The 20,619-nt window shown below is 28.7% G+C and overlaps 1 protein-coding gene across 50 annotated transcripts in view; it reads left to right on the forward strand.

Moving 5' to 3' along the window:
* Positions 1-20,619, forward strand: part of LOC143258659 (uncharacterized) — a 113,400-nt gene that overhangs the window by 67,289 nt on the left and 25,492 nt on the right. For 38 of the 50 annotated variants that reach the window (XR_013032449.1, XM_076517975.1, XM_076517983.1 and 35 more), the window contains 2 exons: positions 13,946-14,165; positions 15,417-19,008. The exons of 1 other annotated variant lie outside the window; for it this stretch is intronic. The gene's annotated coding sequence lies outside the window, so the exon portion shown is untranslated. Of the gene's footprint in view, positions 1-8,280; positions 8,488-13,945; positions 14,166-15,416; positions 19,009-20,619 lie in introns of all 50 variants that reach the window. 11 more of the 50 variants (XM_076517976.1, XM_076518001.1, XM_076518002.1 and 8 more) reach the window with 7 other exon arrangements.

Here is a 20,619-nt window from a genome sequence, read left to right on the forward strand (position 1 = left end):
TTATACCTCTAGGGCATTTCAGTTTCAAATAATATTTTTGAATTAATTAATTCTCAGTCTTCTATCATGTGTTTTTGTTCTGAATGGTTCAATTTATAATTTATTTCCATATCATTTAAAAAGTTTTTGAAGCCTTACACACTTCTATGTTAGATATCCTCAAGGTAGAGTGAAAACTTACTGTATCTCTTATTGCTTTGTTGAAATCCATAAACTGCAACTCACAGGATCTGCATTTCTTAGCAGGTTCTTTAAGTAAATAAAACAAAAACAGTTTTAACTGATGTTTGCTTTTGGATTACTTATAAAGAATAGAAATATTTTGACTTGCTACTTTTTTCCATAGGTTAGTTCATTTTTATTATTGGATTTTAATTATTCTGTACCAGTTTTGTAGTTTGCTGTCTCTGAGATCACTTTCACCAAGTAAACAAAATATTTTAGTGCACATATAGCTTCATTAAGAAGTCAGTTAAATTATAATAGCTTTAGGATGTTTTGTTTTATTGTGATAATAGTTTGTGTTTTAAACTGCATACTTTAAATAGAAATTAAGCAAAGTACTAACAATACCCCTGCTGGAAAGTAAGAGTTAAATTTCATCATGAGAGAACCAAATTTCTTGGTTTTTTTTAATGTAAATTTTCTATTTATCACTGTAAAAGTAACTACAATATGTAGAATTTAGGGACTGATTTGATAAAAAATGTCTAGTTAGTGCAGCACATTGTAATTTGACTGAGTTTGTGGGTAATATTATACTGTTTTTAAACAAAGCTTCTCTGTGATAATTAATTTTGATACTGTTATATCTGGCAATAAATGCAAATGACAGGAAGATTTGAATTGTCTTAGCTTTAGTTGTAAGAATAAATTATATGTAGTTGCTGGTAAAAATATGGAGTCATTCTAGAAATATAAAAGGGTAATTTAGACCTATATCATATTATTTATTTTTGATTGCAAGGTCTGTCAGGTGGACCATGCTATATACGTAGTGTTGGGTTCAAGAAATTTTTGCTGAAGAAAACTTGGTACTTATGTAGGAGATCCTAAAAGATATATAAATGAAGTGTAAAAATTGTATAATAGAAAAAAAAATCTTCACATGAAAATCACCTTGAACTGAAACTGGTCAGAATCAAATTCTTATTCCATAAATTTGCAGACATATCTTCAGTAAAAAATTAGCAAAATATTTGTTTGTTTACAAAATAGTTGTAATGTTTACTAAAAACTTTGCTTCTTCTCTGTGGGTATTTGGGTATGTTGAATTTTAAATACTCATGAGGGTCAGGTGCACAAGACCTCTTCCTCCATTCCTAACTTTCATGTAGGCTACTACTATGTTGTTGTTGTAGTGCTTTTGGGCCATAGTAACTCACAGTACTCCAGCCCTTTTCAGAGCAGTGCCCATGTATTGTCTTGATTTGCCCTTTTTTAACTTTTTTATTTGTTTATTTTTTCCATTATTACTTTTATTTTTTAATTTTTTTTATACATATATATACAATTGATGGAAAAAGAGAAAGAAGGAAAAAGGAAAGAAAAAAATGTTAATAATAATAATACACACATAAAAATTACTAAAAGCTTGAAAACTTAATGATGATACATTTAATATATATATAAAAGTTATGTTTATAATTTCACGGCTATTTAGGTGATTACTTTGTGATTGCAAGGTTAACCGTAAATGACCAATCCTGTATAGAAAGGATTAACAGATATATGGTAAAACAACATTATTTTGTTATTTACATTATATACACTGTCACTGCTTGTGGAGTCAATGAAAATGGATCATCATGTTACTTTAAACTTAAAAGAACTGCTTGTGTTTCTACCTGCATTGCATCAGTAACAGTTTTTTGATGTAATTCATTTCAGGCATATTAATAGTCAGCAATAATGATAGTAAAGCATTAAGTAAGAATAAAGTAAATAGTAAAATAAAAAATAATCACTTACAACAAAGTTGGGGTTGATTGGTACACCACACAAGTCTATTTGTGTCATTTTAAATCAACAATATAGTTGTAGGCCAAGTCAGTGCAAAGGCTGAGAATAAAATGCTAGATAATTCAGATGAAAATTGTGAAAATCAACTATTTTAATTGGGTGGTGGGCTGTATATTACATTTATCTTATTTTTAGTTTACTGTAAGTACATAAAGCAATTTCAAAACTCTTGTTTATTTATAGCACATAGCATTTATGTTTGCCTTATGTTGACATTGGAAAAAGATTTATTTTTTGATTTCCATTGGTCAATGTTTTGCTTAGAAGGTTTTCCATGGTCAATAGTTGTAGTACTTATGAAAATTTAAAATAACTAGCATACTGTAACATTTCCATTAAGTAATTATTGGTGTTTCTCAGAAATTGGACAACAAAACCAAGTTCTTAATAATTAGTGCATTCAAGTCCTAGAGAGTAGATAATTACTGTGAAAGTTTCCAAGTATTCATTGAATTTTTTCCTTTTTCAAGTGTGCATATGTTGATAAAATCAACATTCTTCATTTTTACTTGTTTTAAGTTAACAGACAAAGAAATAAATGATATTTCTTTAAAATACCAAAATCATAAATGCTCTTTAGTATTTTGAATTTCTGAAGTATGATGTTATCACATTGTTTTCTTGCAAACAAAAAGTGTTTTAGAAATTTCTTGGTCAGTAGTTCCCTTACATGTATACATGGTTTTTGCTGTAACAAAATAATTTTTAACTTTTTTTTTTTTACAATCTTACATATTTGCAGAATGACAAACTAGAAAATCAGATGCATGTATCATAATATCCTGTTACATACTCTATGCTAATAGTCCTCTTTGACGTTTAATGCTGTATTAAAGTAACCAATAGAAAGCCAATGTTTTAATCTCTCAAATGACATATTATGCTGTTTTCTATACAGAGAATTATCTGTTTTGCTTCCAATTCAAACTATTTCAACAGGGCATATGTCATTTAGCTTAGCTAAATTTTACAAGCTGTTATAACACAGTTAGAAAGCCAGTTAGCTTTTTTTGAAATATTTTCTTCTATGATATTGGCATTGTTTACATTGTTTTTGTAAAGTGTGTGAGGTAATCATGTTACTGTAATATACTACTGGTTGCATCTGTCCTTTCCTTGGTATATGTTTCTAATGTAAAAAATAAAATATTTTTAGGAATTAATGTTTTCTTGATATTTTTGATTAATTTTATATAAATTTTGCTACATACAGATCTATTTTTGTTTCTTTTTTATTTTGAATTATTTGAATATTTTACTTTAGGTTTTTTTAACTTTTTTATGGTGACTTTGGTGACTAAACCATCTAAGTAGAAGATGAGGAGCAGTCTTTTGATAATAAAACTGTTTTTATGTGAGATGAGCATACCAAGGCTGTATGCAGTTTTACCTTCTTTACTGCCATGTCACGATATTTCTTTTTAATATTTGGTGCCTTTATTTGTTTACTAAAATGCAAAATCATTTGCATTGGGTTGCCTTATTTTTCTGCTGAATTATAAATTATTGTGCATTAACCAGTGCAGACCTTATTTATTCAATACGTCCATGAAGACACAGGGGTGCATTTTACTGTCAGATGAACTCAATGATACTCATGTTTGAACATAGTAAATATAATGACCATATAGTCGCTTGTTTCTTTACATTGTTATGATTTATGGCTGATATTCATCCTGAATAATTAGAATTTACAGGTTTACAAGTAAACACTTTACAATGTATAATATTTCAACCCAAACTGATAGACTGAAGATTGGTTGTTGAAGTGCCTCTTCTCCTTGCTAATCAGTTGATTGTTTGGCTCCTTAATCAATTATATTCAGCTAATGGACTATTCTCACACAAAACTTGGATAGTTTTGATAATAAAAAAATAATAATTGGAAACAATTTAGATTAGTTGATTTTTGTTGGACATTGATTTAATCATAGTTTTGATAACACATTAAGTTCTGTGATGCTTGGCATCATCTACAGAAAGTTCTTGATACATACATCAAATAAGATGATATTGTTTTGAAAAATCCTTCGAAAGTTAAGGATGGATTGGTGGGGCTTCTGTCAATGGTTTTGAAAATTTATTTATCTTACTAACTGGAAAAGTTGAGACTTTGAAACTGAATGTTGGAGCTTTGTCTTTTTTGTAAGTTATATATACATATTATACAGTATACGTGTTCTCTGTGAAAGTTATACAAATTGAAAAGGGAAAATTGAGATAACTTGCACACCACTGCAGAGACTGAGAATTTTTCTAAATATTTTCTTTAAAAACTAAGAAATTATAACTTGAGTAATATAAGGATTTGCATCATAAAGTACATTCTGATGTTAGTTTTATTGGCATACATGTGAAATAAAGCTGTTTAATTAAATTTTTAAAGGAACAGTGAAACTGTTAAAATTTTGAGCCATGATCATACTTAAAAGGTTTGCTACCTGTTCCCAGTGACAGACTGTGTTGAAGTGTTAGTTAATGGATAAGTCTGGGCCCACTTGAAGTTACTGACAATGAGCACCATATGTTGATTATCATTGTCATTCTGTATAAAATAATTAGTTATATCCAGAACTTCTATGAGAAGTTTCAAATTTTTAATTGAGCTTGACTTTATCTTGATGTGGACAGTTTTTTCTCTGAATGGCATGTAGAATACAGTGTTTAATCCATGACATGAAAGCAACCAGATAAGAACAGATCTTCAAACTTTTGGTAGTGAGTGCAATTATTTTGACAGACAACATTGTACTCTCACATTTCTGCATAAATGCAATTTTGATTTTTACAGCTATTCCCTTCAATAAATATCATGGCATTTGCTGTTTTTGCATACCTAACATTGGAGAGAATTATAAAGGATGAGACACTACAATATTGTCACACTTATGGAAAATAGTTTCGTGTGTCGGATTTTTGTTTTCTGGAAGTGCAGTAACTACACACTTCCATTGATTTTGTTGCTGTGCTAACACACTGTGTTTTGGTTGGTCTCTTGACCTGCCCAGTGATCTGACATGTATGAACTATATTTTAGTATGTGGTATTGTATAGTTAATTATAAAATTTTATTGAAATGATTCAAAGAAAATGTGACAATGCTTTATCAGTTTAAAATAATGGATGTGTTAATAGACATTTTAAAAATATGTTTGAAAACTTTAACCATGACCTAGTTCTGCAATTTTTTATTTGCTGCATGTCTATCCTCTACAATATTCAAGCCTTTTAGAAACTGAAAAATATATTTAAAAAAAAGTAATCTCTGTGGGTTCTTTACAGCCCCCATTTATTTTTCAAATATAAAACACTAAGAAGTAGTGCATAAGACATCCTGGCACCCTCATGTTCTTGCTTCATGCAAGATTACAGTATATCCTATCATAGAACCTTGAATGCTATAGCTGCATCATATTTATGTGGTTTGTAGCATTGGCACAGTTCATTATTTTTCTCATAAAGGTGGAACAAGTGTCATATGTTTGTGCTGCATGTATCACTGTGTAAGGATTATGCTTTATTTATATGTACATTAATATCACCATAGTTAAGTGTGGGTTCTTCATTTACTTTTCCCAAAGCTGTTGATTTGTCATTCATTGAATCTGTCTACCAATAAAATCATCACTACCCATATTGTTAAAATGCATTGATGCTACAAGGGCTTTAATATTGTTTTGTGTCAACTGTTGAGACAATCAGTGTGCATACTCATAGAGTGTGTAGAGAGTTAATCCATCTGTACTGTCTCACTGCTGCTTGGGCATTTACGTGAAGTGAAATTGTAGTTTTGCAGTATTGTAATTCAGGGCACAATCAGAATTTTCTGAATCTGATAATATATTTGGTAACATATATTCTACACAAAAGGTTAAGTTACTGCTGTTTTATTTTTAGGTGAAACTGATTTCCATAAAGAGTGAATTAGGTTGGTCTGCTGTGTAGCATGAGGATTAACAAAATATCACAAAGTGATTCTGAATTTATCTAAAACTGAGTTTGAATAAGGAAATAAGTGGATTGAACATGATATGTGTAGTACTCAGTGAAATCAATCTTTAATATATTAAAGACATAAACAACTTGCTTTCTGATACTGGATAGTTTCCTTTAACACTTTCACTATGGGCTTAGTTGAAAATACACAATTTTGTATACACATCTATGTGTGTTAGGTATTTATATTGTAATTTTTTAATGCAGTATGGTATCTTGACAAAATTTTCTTGACTTTTAGTAAACAGAAGTATTTTCACTCAAGATTTGCTTATGAACATATCAAGTCTGTTTCATTACTAGCACAAGTACATTGTGATTTTCATATTATAATTAAAAACTATTCTTTGTCCTAGAAATCTCGCATCATTTGTATAGTTTCTGAATCCTCCTAAATATGTTCCAAACATTTGTTTTGAGTAAAACTTTATTTTGTATTATTTTCTATGTCATAACTCTATATGGGGTCAGTCACTTTGACCGACCTTGTAACCACCAAAAGAAGAAATAAATCTAAATTGCTGCTGTTGTTTTTTTTAGAGTGACTTCGAATTGTGATGTGAAACTACATTCATTATTCTGAGTAACTTTCAACTCTTAACAGTATACATTGATTTATACTTAAATTTTATTGTTTTATTGCTCTTTGAACAACTAACTACTACTATTCATGCCATTATAAGTTGTAAATCACTTGGAAAATGTGGAGCTGACATTATGCTATCAAATTAAATTAGCTGTGAGCTGCTTGCATGCTTGTCCCGTGAAGCATTATTATTATTATTAATTTTACCTAATCTAACCTTAACTACACTAGAGAGCTCATTAATTTTATATCTGAGGCACTTTTGTTCTAATAAATAATGATTAAACACAAAAAACAAAAAATAAAGTATTTACCTGGGTCAGCTTATTTGTTGTTTTCAACTGTCAATGACACTTAATCTTACCTTTTTTATGTTGATAGTAGTAAGTTACTAAATAAATTTTAAATAATGCAAATAACATAGAATTATAACATGCAAAAAGCAGACAGTTTCTTCTAATTATCACAATTTTTCTGGCATTTTAACTGTGTGGCTAAAACTGTTACAAATTCATCCAAGGTAGTTATTATTTTTCCCAAGAGAATGAAGTTTGTACTTACTGAGAAATTGACAATTTTCTATTCAGAAAACATTATAATGTAAGACATCATTTGATAGCTGATTGGTTATACAGAATTGAACATAAAAGAGAACTTTTAACAAATCCTGTAAGAGAAGATATGTCAGGTGAGTGTGACAAGAGAGGTCTGATTTTGTATTTGGTGGTTCTGTAACTAAACAAAATTGAATCCTATAAAATTTATTGTTTGTCTGAGCAAGGGTGATTTTACAGTGAGCAGTATTTTTTAACTTTCATATTTATTGGAGGGGTACTGAATGAAATAAAGATGGCATGACTAAAGAAAATATCACATTTCTTACAGTAGGGGAAATTCAGGATTTTTTAAAATATTGCCTTATGAAATTAAGAACTTACTACTTGCATACTCTTACGTTGTGGATTATTAGCTGCAATTTTATGCTGTGCTAAGTGATATAACATGAATGAAGAGTGGTTTAATAAAAGTTTGAAAATAACTTACCAAAGACCAAATAATGTGCAGCTATGCCCACCCATCGTGAAAGGGTTAATTTGATTTGTGAATTCATTAAACTAGTGTTTTTACCTTAAGATTTGTTACCCCTAGACATTTCCCTTAAGGTGCAATAAATGAATGCTGCTGTTATATTTTCAGGTGAATGTTATTTCCCTAATAAGTGAATTAGATAGGTCTGCTACATGATAAGAGGATCAGCAAAATATATAACAAAGAAATTATGAACCTATCTGAAACTAATGGAGTTTGAGTAAAGAAATAATTGGCTAGGCCACAAAGACACAAACAGTTTACTTTCAAATGCTGAACTGTAATTGGATTTATGAATTTATTAAACAGGTGTTCTTACCTTGAGTTTTGTTACTTTGAGCCAGTTCCATCAAGGTCCAGTACATGAATTAAGTGTACTATTTTTTATTTAATGGGAAACATTAGAATTATCCATTGTGACTAATGCTGTGAATGTTAACTGTGGAATATATTTACACATTTGTTTCAATCTGTCAACCATGAGTATTTGTTATATGGCACGTGAATTCAATGTATGCATGTAAAGAGTAGTATTGCTGTTTGTTTCTGAATTTCATGCAAAGCTACATGAGCGCTATCTGTGTTAGCTGTCCCTAATTTAGCAGTGTAAGACGAGAGGGAAGATAACTAGTTATCATCACCAACTGCCAACTCTTATGCTACTCTTTTATCAAAGAAAAGTGGGATTGGCCATCACATAATAACACTTCCATGACTGAAAGGGCGAGCATATTTGGTGTGATAGGGATTTGAAGCTACATCCTTCAGATTATAAGTCGAGTGCCAATATTGCTGTAAGTAACAACTTATTGTGCATATTGCTATAGCTAGGGCTCAACTGATTTTATTTTCAGTAAATTATATTATATATTTTTACCATAATGGTCATTTGTTATTTTATAAGAAATCCTGTCATTTTATTATCAAAAATACAGAAGCACTGTGAGAATGATTATAATAAAAATGTTTTAGTATGACCTAATATCTGTAGGATTTGTTTAGTAAAACGTAACTGTTGTTCAAAACTCTATTTTATTGTTATTCTTAATATTTGACATTTGATATATTGCTACTGTAGCTGCAGAAGGATTTTCATGTAGCATCTACATTGCTTTAATTATCTTCCATTATAGTGCATAGAAAGTATAGCCTGGAAAGCCTTCTCCGTGAGTGATCTTCAATTTCATAATATACACAGAGTGTGCATCTTTTCAACAGTAACAGTCTGTTTAATTTTGGCAACATAATGACTTAGACTGCACAGTAAACTTCCTTTTATACATATCATGTTTTGTAATTTTTTATTATAGTGAAATATATCTTTTACAGCTGATTAATTTCAAAATTAGTAGATTACCTAAAACAAAAACATTATCATAACGTTCTCTCAAATCATTTGTCATACATAATGTTAACAAATATCAGTCATTTCAACAGTTTTTTAGTAATAGATGAACACAAAAATATCAATGAATTGTTTTTCCAAAATAAACTTAATTTCATTACATGAGGAAATGCAATTACAAAGATAGTACAATAAATATTAATTTATTTTCATTATATATTTATACATGTATCAAAAATCTTTTTATTAAAATTGCTCTGTTAAGCACTGTCACATTTATGCTTTTTACCATTTGTGTTAGATGTTATGAATGAAACATCTGGTTGTTATGTATCATGATATTAGTTACAGAATCAGGAGTAATGAAAAAAAGGTTTTTATTATTTGTTTCCAGATTGTTTTGTTTAGCTTGGCCTTTATTTTATGATTAAATCTGTTTCCAGTTATTTTTATATTATTTTTGCATAACATTAGTTCAGTGGTTTCTGTACAGTTAGTCTACCATACTGTTGTTAAATGGTGTAGGAAAGTTTTCATGTTTTATAGTTGGTTAAAATTTAAAACATAATTAATACACACGTATCCAACAGCCAGATTGTATATCTTACTTGAAACTTGTACTGCTGGCCTTATGTTGTTTCATGCCAAGTTAAAACAAGTTCACACTGGAATTATTTGATTATGCTAAGAGTTAGAAGCCACCGTAACAAGTGAATTTAATATCATAGCTACAGTAAATAAGTATTAAAAATAAGCATAGAACTTCCACTCATTAGCATTCAGTTAGTAATAAATAAAGTCCAAACTTTATTTTAATTTTGAAATTGCAAGTATTTGGAAGGTAAAATTTTATATAAATGTGATCAAATTAGTTGATCATTAAAACTTTGAACTGTATGTACAAGGTGTCTAAAAAGTCTGGAACCGTAGATGATTTGCAGCTTAACTTAATTCCAGAGATATGACTGAATATGATGCTATGAAAGATGAGAAGGTCAAGTTAATCTTGCTGTTAAATTAAACTTAAGATTATGAAAGGAGCATTCAATACAACCGGAATAGTTTTAGAATAAGAACTTATTTTTAACTCTTGTGTTTGATCAAAGGCCATGTCATTGCACTTGTTGATTTGTATTCAGTAAGTTTAGAATCAAATTCTAGATTATAATTCAATCTTTAATATTATATGTGAGTTAATTTCTTAATTTAAAAGTAAATGTTAAAAGAACACATCTAAATAGATTTTAGTGAATCATGTGATATGTTGAATGCAACATAGTTTAAAGTTAGGTGTTTGTGATGTCAAAATACTAAGTCTGTAGTTTTATACAAATTTGGAATTCAAATTGCCAATATTAACAAGCTAGAATACAAAATAAGAACGTCGTGTCTTTTTGTTTTGCTGAGATATAGCTTATGTCCTGAATTAAACACAGTGGTCCTGTTCACCTCTTTCTGTTTTTGGAAACATTTTCTTACATGCATTTACTTCAGTATATGGCACGTGAATAACCATTGATAGCTTAGAATATACCCCAGGGGATCTCCTAAGCCATTTTATATCTGTGGAAAGGTTATCACATTTTTTCAAACCAAGACTTCAAGAAGGTAGGTTGTGTATTTAATCTGCTTGAAGTTTCATATTTTTAAACCCAAATACATCTTAGTTACTAAGCTTAATAAATTATAATATAATTTTATGGTATCTGTATATATAAAACCTACATGCAAAAAATGTGGGAATTTTTTAAAATGCTTATCTACCTCTGTCCAGTCGCAACTGAGTACAAAGGTCATAGTGAGAAGAGATAATTGTTTGCTTTACTTCTTGATTTATTCTTCTATATTTAAAAAAATAAGTTTAATAATCTATTTCTAAATAGTAATAATTCATATACATGTTAATCAAGTGTAATAATTGAAATGTGATTGTGTGTTACAATATACTAGTCCACTAAAATACAGCCAAGATGGAAGACAAAATGTCATTTATATTATTGCATACATAACATGAGTACACATGCACCATGTCAGTGGAAGTTATGTGATGTTAGCTCGGCATGACTGGAAGGTCAATGTAATAAAAAATAATAAATATATATAGCATTATGAGACATCAGCTGCTTAGACTAAACATTTGTATTTTCGCGCTATAATATGTAGTCATTTTAGTATGAAAAAAAGTATAATTTATATTTACCTGCTCTTTTTTTTTTTTATGATGGTTATGAGGTTGGTCAAGTGACAGACCCCACATAGTTAAGGTATAGAAAATAACATAAAATATTAGGTTGTCTAGAAATAAATGTCGTGTTTGAACTGCAAAGTTTGGAAAAGTATAAACCAGTGTTGTAAAACATCCTTTAATCAAAGTAAGCACTATTTGCTTCAAAACACTTTTATCAACAAGTAATGATGCTGTTTATGCCCCTGCTGTAGAAATTAGCATGTATGGTCAGTGAACTCCCTGAAAGCTTCTTTTGTAGCTGCCTGGTTTTGAAAGCATTTATTGGTCAAAACATTGTCACATTGCTTGAAAAAATTAAAATCTGTAGGAGAAAAGTCTGGGAAATAAAGTGTATGAGGCAAAACCTTGATTCTCAATTCGTTCAATTTTTGAAGCGTTGTCCTTGACAGGTCTCATAACGCTAATTTTGTTGATCTTTACTCAGATCATGTGGAACCCACTTATCCAACTTTTTCATCTTTTCAGTTGCTCTCATATGGTTGGCAATGCTTGATTTGCTTGTGTCTAGCTTTTCTGCAAGCTCGCATAATGGTGAGCAAGGGTCTGTCTCAACTGCTTCTCTTAATGTGTTTCATCTAAGGATGGCTTTTTTCTATGACCTTCATGGTCTTCAAGACTCTCATCTCCATGTTTAAACATTTGGAATCAATACTGAACTGTATATTCAGTAACAGATCCATGGCCTAATGCCTGGTTGATGTTTCATTTAGTTTTGGTAGCTTTTCATCCAAGTATGAAGTTGTAGAGGAAAATCAGACAAAAGTCTTTCTTGTTTATGCTGCTTTGGGGGTTGCAAAACTTTCTCTGAGTAGAGTTGAAACAGTAAACAATTAAGACACCTTATAAGGGACAAATGTTGATTTAAACCAACCATCCAATATTCAGCTTCTAAATGTCATCTTGAGAATTTTGATGTTTATTTCTGGACAACCTTTTATAAGGTCTTAGTAAAAACAAGCATTTGAAATGTATTTAAGAGTTCTTAGAGATTATGTAAATAATATTTGAAATTTTTGTGACAAAGAATAATTTTCTTAATCATAACATGAAATCACTTTGCACTCTGACTTGTAATGAAACAAACTATATTTTCACAAACAAATTTTTAGTGAAAATATTTCATTAAAAAATCTGATTTTTTGTGTACAAAAACTTGTGATCTATAGTATAAGTCTACCAACTTTTATGAAGAAACACATATTGTATCAAAAGTTATAGTGCAAATACTTAATGTGTGTAAATTTGTAGATGAACCCATCATGAAAGGGCTAATTTTATCATTTTATTACTCTTTGAACAGTGTCTAACTAATAATTCCTCCACACAAGTTGTATATCTCACATTCTGTATTGAATGATGTAAGGCCATAGCTACTTGTGAGAATGCCTCATGAATAATTTTTATTATTAAATTTTATTAGCTTACCTAATCTAATCTTATTGGATCTAATATGATTTTAATTTTTACATACTAGTTACTTTTATAGGTATAAATAAAGAATATACAGGAAATATAGTACTTACCTTTGACATCTTTATATTTTTTTTGTTGGTTGTTGTGAAATTTAGGCCTTTTTTTTTTTATAATAATGGTACAAGTACACTAAATAATTTTTATATACTTCAAAAATGCTCTTAAGAACACATAATAATAACACACACAAAGCAATTAGTGTTTTATATCTGTTGTAATTTAATCAGCTTTATTACCAGGACAAGAGGGGTTTCAAATAATTCCCTTAGATATTTGATACGAACACTGCAACATAAACTTTCAAATTGAAGATAAAATTGACCTTACCCAATACTGAAAACAAGAGCTTTCTATTGGTTACAAATGATATAAAATGTCAGAGACAAGTTTTAGCAATTTACAAAAGAGGATGAGACAAGTGGGTTTTCTATTTTGTGACTCTGTAAAGAAATAGGATGGAAGGCTATAAAAATTATGCTTTGCCATTGTAATTTATGTATTATAATGAAATGTATTTAGTAGGTTTTAGAAATTACACAAATAATATTTGAGATTTTTGGAATGAAAAAAATAGTTTTTTTTAAGCATACCATGAAATCACTTGCACTCAACTTGTAATGAAACAGTCTCAGTATTTTCACAAACACATCTTTAGTAAAAGTATTTCATAAAAAATTGTTTTTGATGTTTAAAAATTGTAATCTTTACTAAAATTCTATCAAATTTTATGAAGATACATAAATTTTAACAAAAGTTATAGTGCAAATACTTAAGTGTGCAACTGTGTAAACAAACTTGTATGTTATACCGAACCAGCTGGAGAAAGGTTAATATATGTAACGTTGTTTTTGTTCTTGCATTATTTCAAGTAAGTATAGTTGATCTGTATTGACATAATGGTGACTCAAAATTTTGGATTTTACCAAAGTTTAAAGGTGGTGTTATATTATCGATGTTGAATTAAGATTGTTGTAAGCCATATAATTTTATTGTGCATCATTAGGTACTTAAAATGTTGCAGATAGTTAATTGAGTGATAAAATAAGTTATCTTTTCATACATACTTAGTGTTGTTAAAACTGTCAGTTTGAGTGGAAGAAATACATTTTATTCTTATCATATAATGTATAACAAACATAATATAACTTACAAATTGTTTTTCCTTTCTGAAACATTTTTCACACAGCTGAAACCATAGGAGATAATGGTAATGATTTTGAGTGAAAAAGGGAAATTCCTTCCACCACCACCAAATCCATTACTTTGTGGTTACAGGAGCATTGAGAGCCAGTACAAGACCCAAGGCAAACATCATCACTGAGCCCTCTGTTTCTTTTTTATTATTTTTAAGAATTTATTTAAAAGAAGATCCTAAATTAAAGGACAGCAGTGAGCTCATAAATAAGGCAAGATCATATTAGTAGTAATTTTGAACTTGCACTATAAACATAAAGATATTAATCATAGTAAAGTAACAGAAATTATCTATTAAATCTATAAAGTGACAAATATATAATAATTATTACTAAAACTATTATTTTGGTCACTTTTAGTGTATCAAGTATTTATATACAGAAAAGCCCAAACTGTGCTTTTTATGATTAAGTGAAAATATAGTCTAAAGGTCCTCCTGTTGATCAGAGGGTCTATTTGGTTGTTAGAGCCTTATAATGTTGGCATTCTCAAAAATATGAATTTGTGAAATTCCTTGTTATATGTATAAAATATGACCACACTTTTTAAGGATAATATAAGAACGAATTTAACACTGAAAGTCATAAATCTTAAACTTTTGGTGATAAGTTAAATGCAGGGTGACCTGTAAGTCCCTACCCATCCATATATCTTATGTATCCAGTCTATCTGTGTGGTGTCACCAGTATTCTTGTGCTCATGTACTTGTCACAATATGCTCTTTAAGTGTAAATGGGCTTACATCAGCCATATTTCTCTGAAAAAAAAGAAAAATTTATAATACATGGGTAATTGAATATAACATAATAACATGTGGATGGGTAGGGACTTACAGGCCATCCTGTATATACATTTAACATAATTTTATTTATTTTTTCTGATTCTACTATCTCTAGATAAAATGGTTAAGGTTTGTTATCACAATTATTCTTGTGAAATATCCAGTGGAGCACAATATGTAGTTTATTTTAAAAGAATGAAGATTAGAAGCAGAACTGTGTTTATAAAAGAAATTTCTCTTATTTAATGGGAACATTGGACATCACTTGGCATTTAACTCAGTTTTTATATAAGAAATATTGTGTTGAAGAATAGTAGTGATGTGGGGAAACAAACTAAACACATTTGCAAATAAAGGTAAAGACTTAGTTTATAGCTCTATTGTCATGATCTTGACCAATAACTATTTAATTTTAAAGTCACATCTGTAATAGGTCATTTAAAACAGAAATATTTACCAAACACTTTTTTAAATTTATGCACATTATACTTGTGTAATGTGTTTGTATAATTAAAGTTTGTTATAAATGTATGTGTAGCATTGAACTTTGTGCCAAAAACTTTAATGATTTATAAGAAAAATGTTTCTTTAAATTTTATAGCTCAAACTATAAAAATTGAATTTACATAAGTGAGATAAATGCAAAGTTAAGTATCTGAAATTAAACATTCTTTGTCCTCAGGTCCTGCTAAACTGAACATGACTATTCCAAAGGTCATCAAGAAAAGACCAGAATATGGAAAAGAGTTTCTATGATAAGAGTACACTGAACAGGGATATTATTAGAAAATGTCAGATTGGAATTCTTTTTTTTAAATAGTAGAATTATTTGTAGCTTCATTTCAAAGCACATTCCACTCAAAGCTAGTTTAGGTGGCATTACACATATTTGTTTATTATCATTATAAAAGAAAACAAGTAAAACAGCATATGCTTTGGACAGTATTTAATAAACTTGAGTGACAGCCTTTGCATTTAAGCTGGCAGAGTTGTCATGATCAGTTGAGTCTGGAGCTTCATACACTTGGTAAGCTGGAATTATTACTTAAGCATTTGAAAAAGTTAAGGTATTGTTGTAGGTGGAATTGTTTCAAAATCTTATATATTCTACAGAAAGTGTTCAAAGCAAATTCAATATATCAAATTTTCTTGTGAAAAAAATCATACACCAGTGCCATTAAACTTTATTAGGCCAAGCATTTTCACTAACATATGAACTTGTGGTTGATCTTTAGTTTTACCTTAGATTTTAATCACCTTTTTTTCATCTCAACATATGTATCCGTACTAATAACTGCATTTTCAATGATAGCTATTGAATGTTAACTAGTGTATATTTTGCTTCAGCTGACAGAAACTCGTTCTTTTCCTACAGTGACCTTTGAAAATTCTAATTTTTTATTTCTGTAGTTTAGTATCATGTGTAATCTGTACTAATACAGAAAAATTAACTTTTACATTTACTGATTAACACTGTAGTGTGTTATTCACAGTATTATTTTGATTTTCCAAAAGATACAAAAATTTAAACTTGTTTTCAGACACAACTAAATGATTGGATTGTAATTTATAAGTATGAAGCATGCTTGTGTGATGTTTATAAGTATACATTTAAGGATTGAAAATATTAACTAAGAAATGTAATAGTAGGATAGACACAATAACTGGTCCATGCCAACTGAAAACAAACTGATGTTTTAAGTCAAAAACATTCTGCTTGTTTCAAGTATGAATAAAACACTATTATAATTTAACATAATAATTATCCTCAGATATCAAAATCATGAGAGAAAATTAAGAAAAAATATTTTATGTAATTCAGATAACTTTTAAATAGTAAATCATAAGTGACCACAAACACATTTTTCCCAGCATGTACAAATCTGAATAATATTGTTTAGTTGTACAAGTAGAAAGTAATACATAGGAAAACTTTCAATGTCAGATTTTAATTAAAGTAACAAATACATCACTGGTAACACTTTTTTAATGTGTTGGTTTACTCAAATGTTTGATAAAATGTGTTTTTTATACAACAGAATTTAAGTATGTGATGCTCATTTATGTGGTCATCTTGTTATTAGAAGCATACTTATAATGTGTTATGTATATTATGGAAATAAAGTATATTTTTGTTTAATTTTTACAATTTAAGTGTACTACAAAGTTTTATATTATATTGTAAGAAAGTAACATTTTGTTAGGCAAAACATATCACTTAAAAAGAGTTAATGTGCATCTTTGATTTCTTTTGTTCCAAATTTTGGTTTATGTATGAATGTTTTTTATAGACAAGATCTGGTAAACTGTTGTTATTATTGTCTAAGTCATGGATACATGTTATAAAAATATGATTATTACAGTAAACTTAATGTACTGATTGCACAGTCTCATGTATAGCTGTGAATAAGTATAGAAATTTTATACAAATGATGATGGTCATTATGTTTAAAGATATATAGCAAATGTACAAAATATAATTTGGTCTTTTTCACTAATTTACTGTTTTTTATATACATGTTACACGTAATTTAAAGTGATCAATATAGAATGATTGTTGTTAGCTTTAAGCTACATCTAGTTATGTAATTTAAAAATGTAACCATGTTAATCTTTTGTGGAAAGATTAACTTGTCGTAAAGCTTTTAAGGGCTTACATTTGGTTTATATTAGAACTTTTTAATATCTGTATTATGTTTAACAACTGAATCTACTTACATGGAGTTTTTTTTTTGTAAGTATGGGGCATGTAAAATGCGCAAGTTTTTCAGAAGTATTTATGTAATAGTTCAGGAGATGGTTATTCTTCTGTGACACACTTTTCAAGGATACTTTAAATCTGTAGTAATAAACAAGAAATTAATGTGATTATTCATTAGTTGGGTTTGTTACACATAGAGCTGGGTGGTTTAACTGATTACCTAAGAGCAGAAATTACATCAATTTCTGTCTTGTAAATCAACTGATTGATCAAAGTTAGGATTGAATTGATTAATCAAAAGTAGTGTTTCTAATTATTCCATAAGTTGACTAATTGAAAATGAGGATTCTGATTATTACTATTTTCTGGTATTCCAAGTAATTGATACATTGCTGCTAGTTTGTTTATTGTAAGGACATAACTACCTAATAGGCTATCTGTACTCTGTCCAATTTTTTTCTTCTTCAACATTGTCCATTTTGGCAATTTGAGGGAGGGGGCTCTTGACTTAAGGGTTTCAGGCTTAATTTCCATTGTTACCCAACTTGCTTGTCCTGTCTTTGTTATGGCAAAGCTACTAAGGGTAGTTGCTACTATTACCAATTTTTAAAATGTTGATAAGAAAGAAGGCAACTGATTGACAGCACCCATCTCTAAGTTACTTTTATGTTTCTTTTTCTCTCCTTGTTAAATTGCTAACTAGAGGGGAAAAACCTGCATTTGAGGAATACTATGCTGATCAGTTAGCCATGGCCATGTAATGATTAATGGGGGCATCAGTTCATTAATAAATACTGCTAACCACCCAGCTCTAATGACACAATCATAATGTTTTTCTGTATGTAATATGCTATGTAATAATTGTGATTAATTGTAATTTATTCTGTAATCATTTTGAATACATCATATTTATGAATAGGTGATTTATTATTTAATCATATGACTGTTGAACTTCCATTCTAAATATTAACATGGATGGGAATGATACAGTTATTCATAAGTGGTTTTTAAAATCCTAGTGCTATAGAATTTTTGTTTGAAAAGTAAAAGGGATATCTAAGCAGGTATATGATTAACAGTTATTTCATGGCTTTATATCATGTAAGTTCTGTGATAGCACATGTTGAAGTTCAATAGATAATTTGATAGTATCAGATGAAATTAAGAAATTATAACATACTTATTTATAAGGGTATGTTTTGTCTAGATTAAAGTGTTCTTGTTTTCTAGCATCAAATGAAAAAGAAACAAATGTTATCACATATTGAAGCCACATGAAACTTTTTTTTTAACTGTATGAAAAAATCTGTAACAAAAAAATTATGTTGCCCTTTAGCTACTGTAAATGCTGTGAGACTTCACAATGTTTGAAAATGGTTTACAATTCCATTTTGTTTTTATGTGTTTGTTTTTTTTTTTATTTTATGTAAAATTGTTTAGAAACATCAAATAGAATCTTGTTATTATTTTTGTCTGCATGTATGGTTCATTTTGATTATTTGTTCTAGATAAACCAGTATTATTAACTTTGTTAATGATGGGGAAGGACTCTGTAAATTCACTTACTTGAAGTGTAAGTCTACCATTAAATTTCATTGTACATATTTTGTGAAAAGATAATTACTTTTGTTTTTATTATTATTATATAGTTAATATCATATGAAATAATTCTACATAGAAAGTGAAAGCCATAAAGATGTTATCATATGATTACTATTATCATCACTGTTTTATTGTAAAGTATTTTTAACATTAAAAATTTTAGGTAGTTTTATTTTTTAACTAGTTAAAGCACAGTTTTTGCTGTTGTCTTTCATTGAAAGTATTTTAATCATGTAAAACAAGTTGATATAGTTATTTCATGACACAGAAAATATTCTGTGTTCACATTTGTATATGCTTATGATTGATATGTTTTCTCTTTAAGTAATATCTGGAGTTAATGAATACAAACTGATAATATCTTTCATGAAATTGAAGTTTTAAGTTTTAAAGAAACTATTATCTTGCCAACATAATTATTTCTGTAGCACTGTAAGTTAGGGTACTCTGTTTAATATTACTGTGGTAAGATTATCATTTTCTTAAGATTGAAACCAAGTGCTTTAAGCAGAATTTGAATAGCACATTGTGGATATGTATATCATGTAGTTTATGTTTTTATTACATATATTTATGATGCTAGCTTTATATTTGTAAGAAAGCAGTTGTGTATTTTAAATGATAGTTTATTGTTTACCACCAGTACAAGATATTGTTTAAGAATGAGGACTGAAAGCATACTAGGAATAATTAGTATAATGTATATTCAATTAATTTGGGTAAAGTAGCTGCTAACTCTACAACCCACCCCACTTTGATCTAATTGAAATGAAGTGTTGGAAAACAAGTTGCAAATTTGTAAAATGTTTTGGCTGAAAAAAATCCAATGAAGTAAAAAAAACTTGAATTTTGTATGAAGTTTAAAAGAAATATGGTTTAAGAAAACTATTATCCTATCTGTATATCAGAGCAAACAAAGACAATAAAGATTATAGAAGAGTATTTAATTAATCTGAGTAACTTTTTCCATTTTAAATTATACGCATTTACTCTTATTTTTTGTGATATTTGTTTATCATTTTATGGCCATGTTTTTCTTTGATTCTTAAGGGTTTTTCCAGCTGTTTTGTTTTTTCCCACTCAAAACTTCATTTTTAACTTTCAAGTGCTTTTTTATTACAGAATTTAAGCATAGAAAAGTCTAAAATATTAGTGAATAACAATTCTATTTGGAATTTGTGTTAGAAGTTTAATTGCAGTATTAGTTGCATGCTATCATAATAATCAGTTTAAAGTGCAATAACTTTTTTAAACATATTGAACATGTTTGTGTTACATAGATAGTGTTGGATTTATTTGACATGTGATGCTATAACATTTATTATTATGCATTTTAATTTTAAATATGAAATGCTGATATAATTTATTTTACTCTGGGAAATCTGTATAATGTATTATTGGTTCATGAATAACCATTCGTTTCACGATTGTATTTAGTTTTGATTAATAACTTTGTAAGTATTCAGAGATTTTGGTCTGTTTGTATCAAATTACTTTTAATATTGATTTACTATGCATTTTTATGTACCTTGTGAATAAAATATGTTTCTAAAACTTTTGGTTTTTCCTTTCATAATGAAAA

The sequence above is a fragment of the Tachypleus tridentatus genome, chromosome 8 (genome assembly GCF_004210375.1).
Source record: "Tachypleus tridentatus isolate NWPU-2018 chromosome 8, ASM421037v1, whole genome shotgun sequence".
Taxonomy (NCBI): domain Eukaryota; kingdom Metazoa; phylum Arthropoda; class Merostomata; order Xiphosura; family Limulidae; genus Tachypleus; species Tachypleus tridentatus.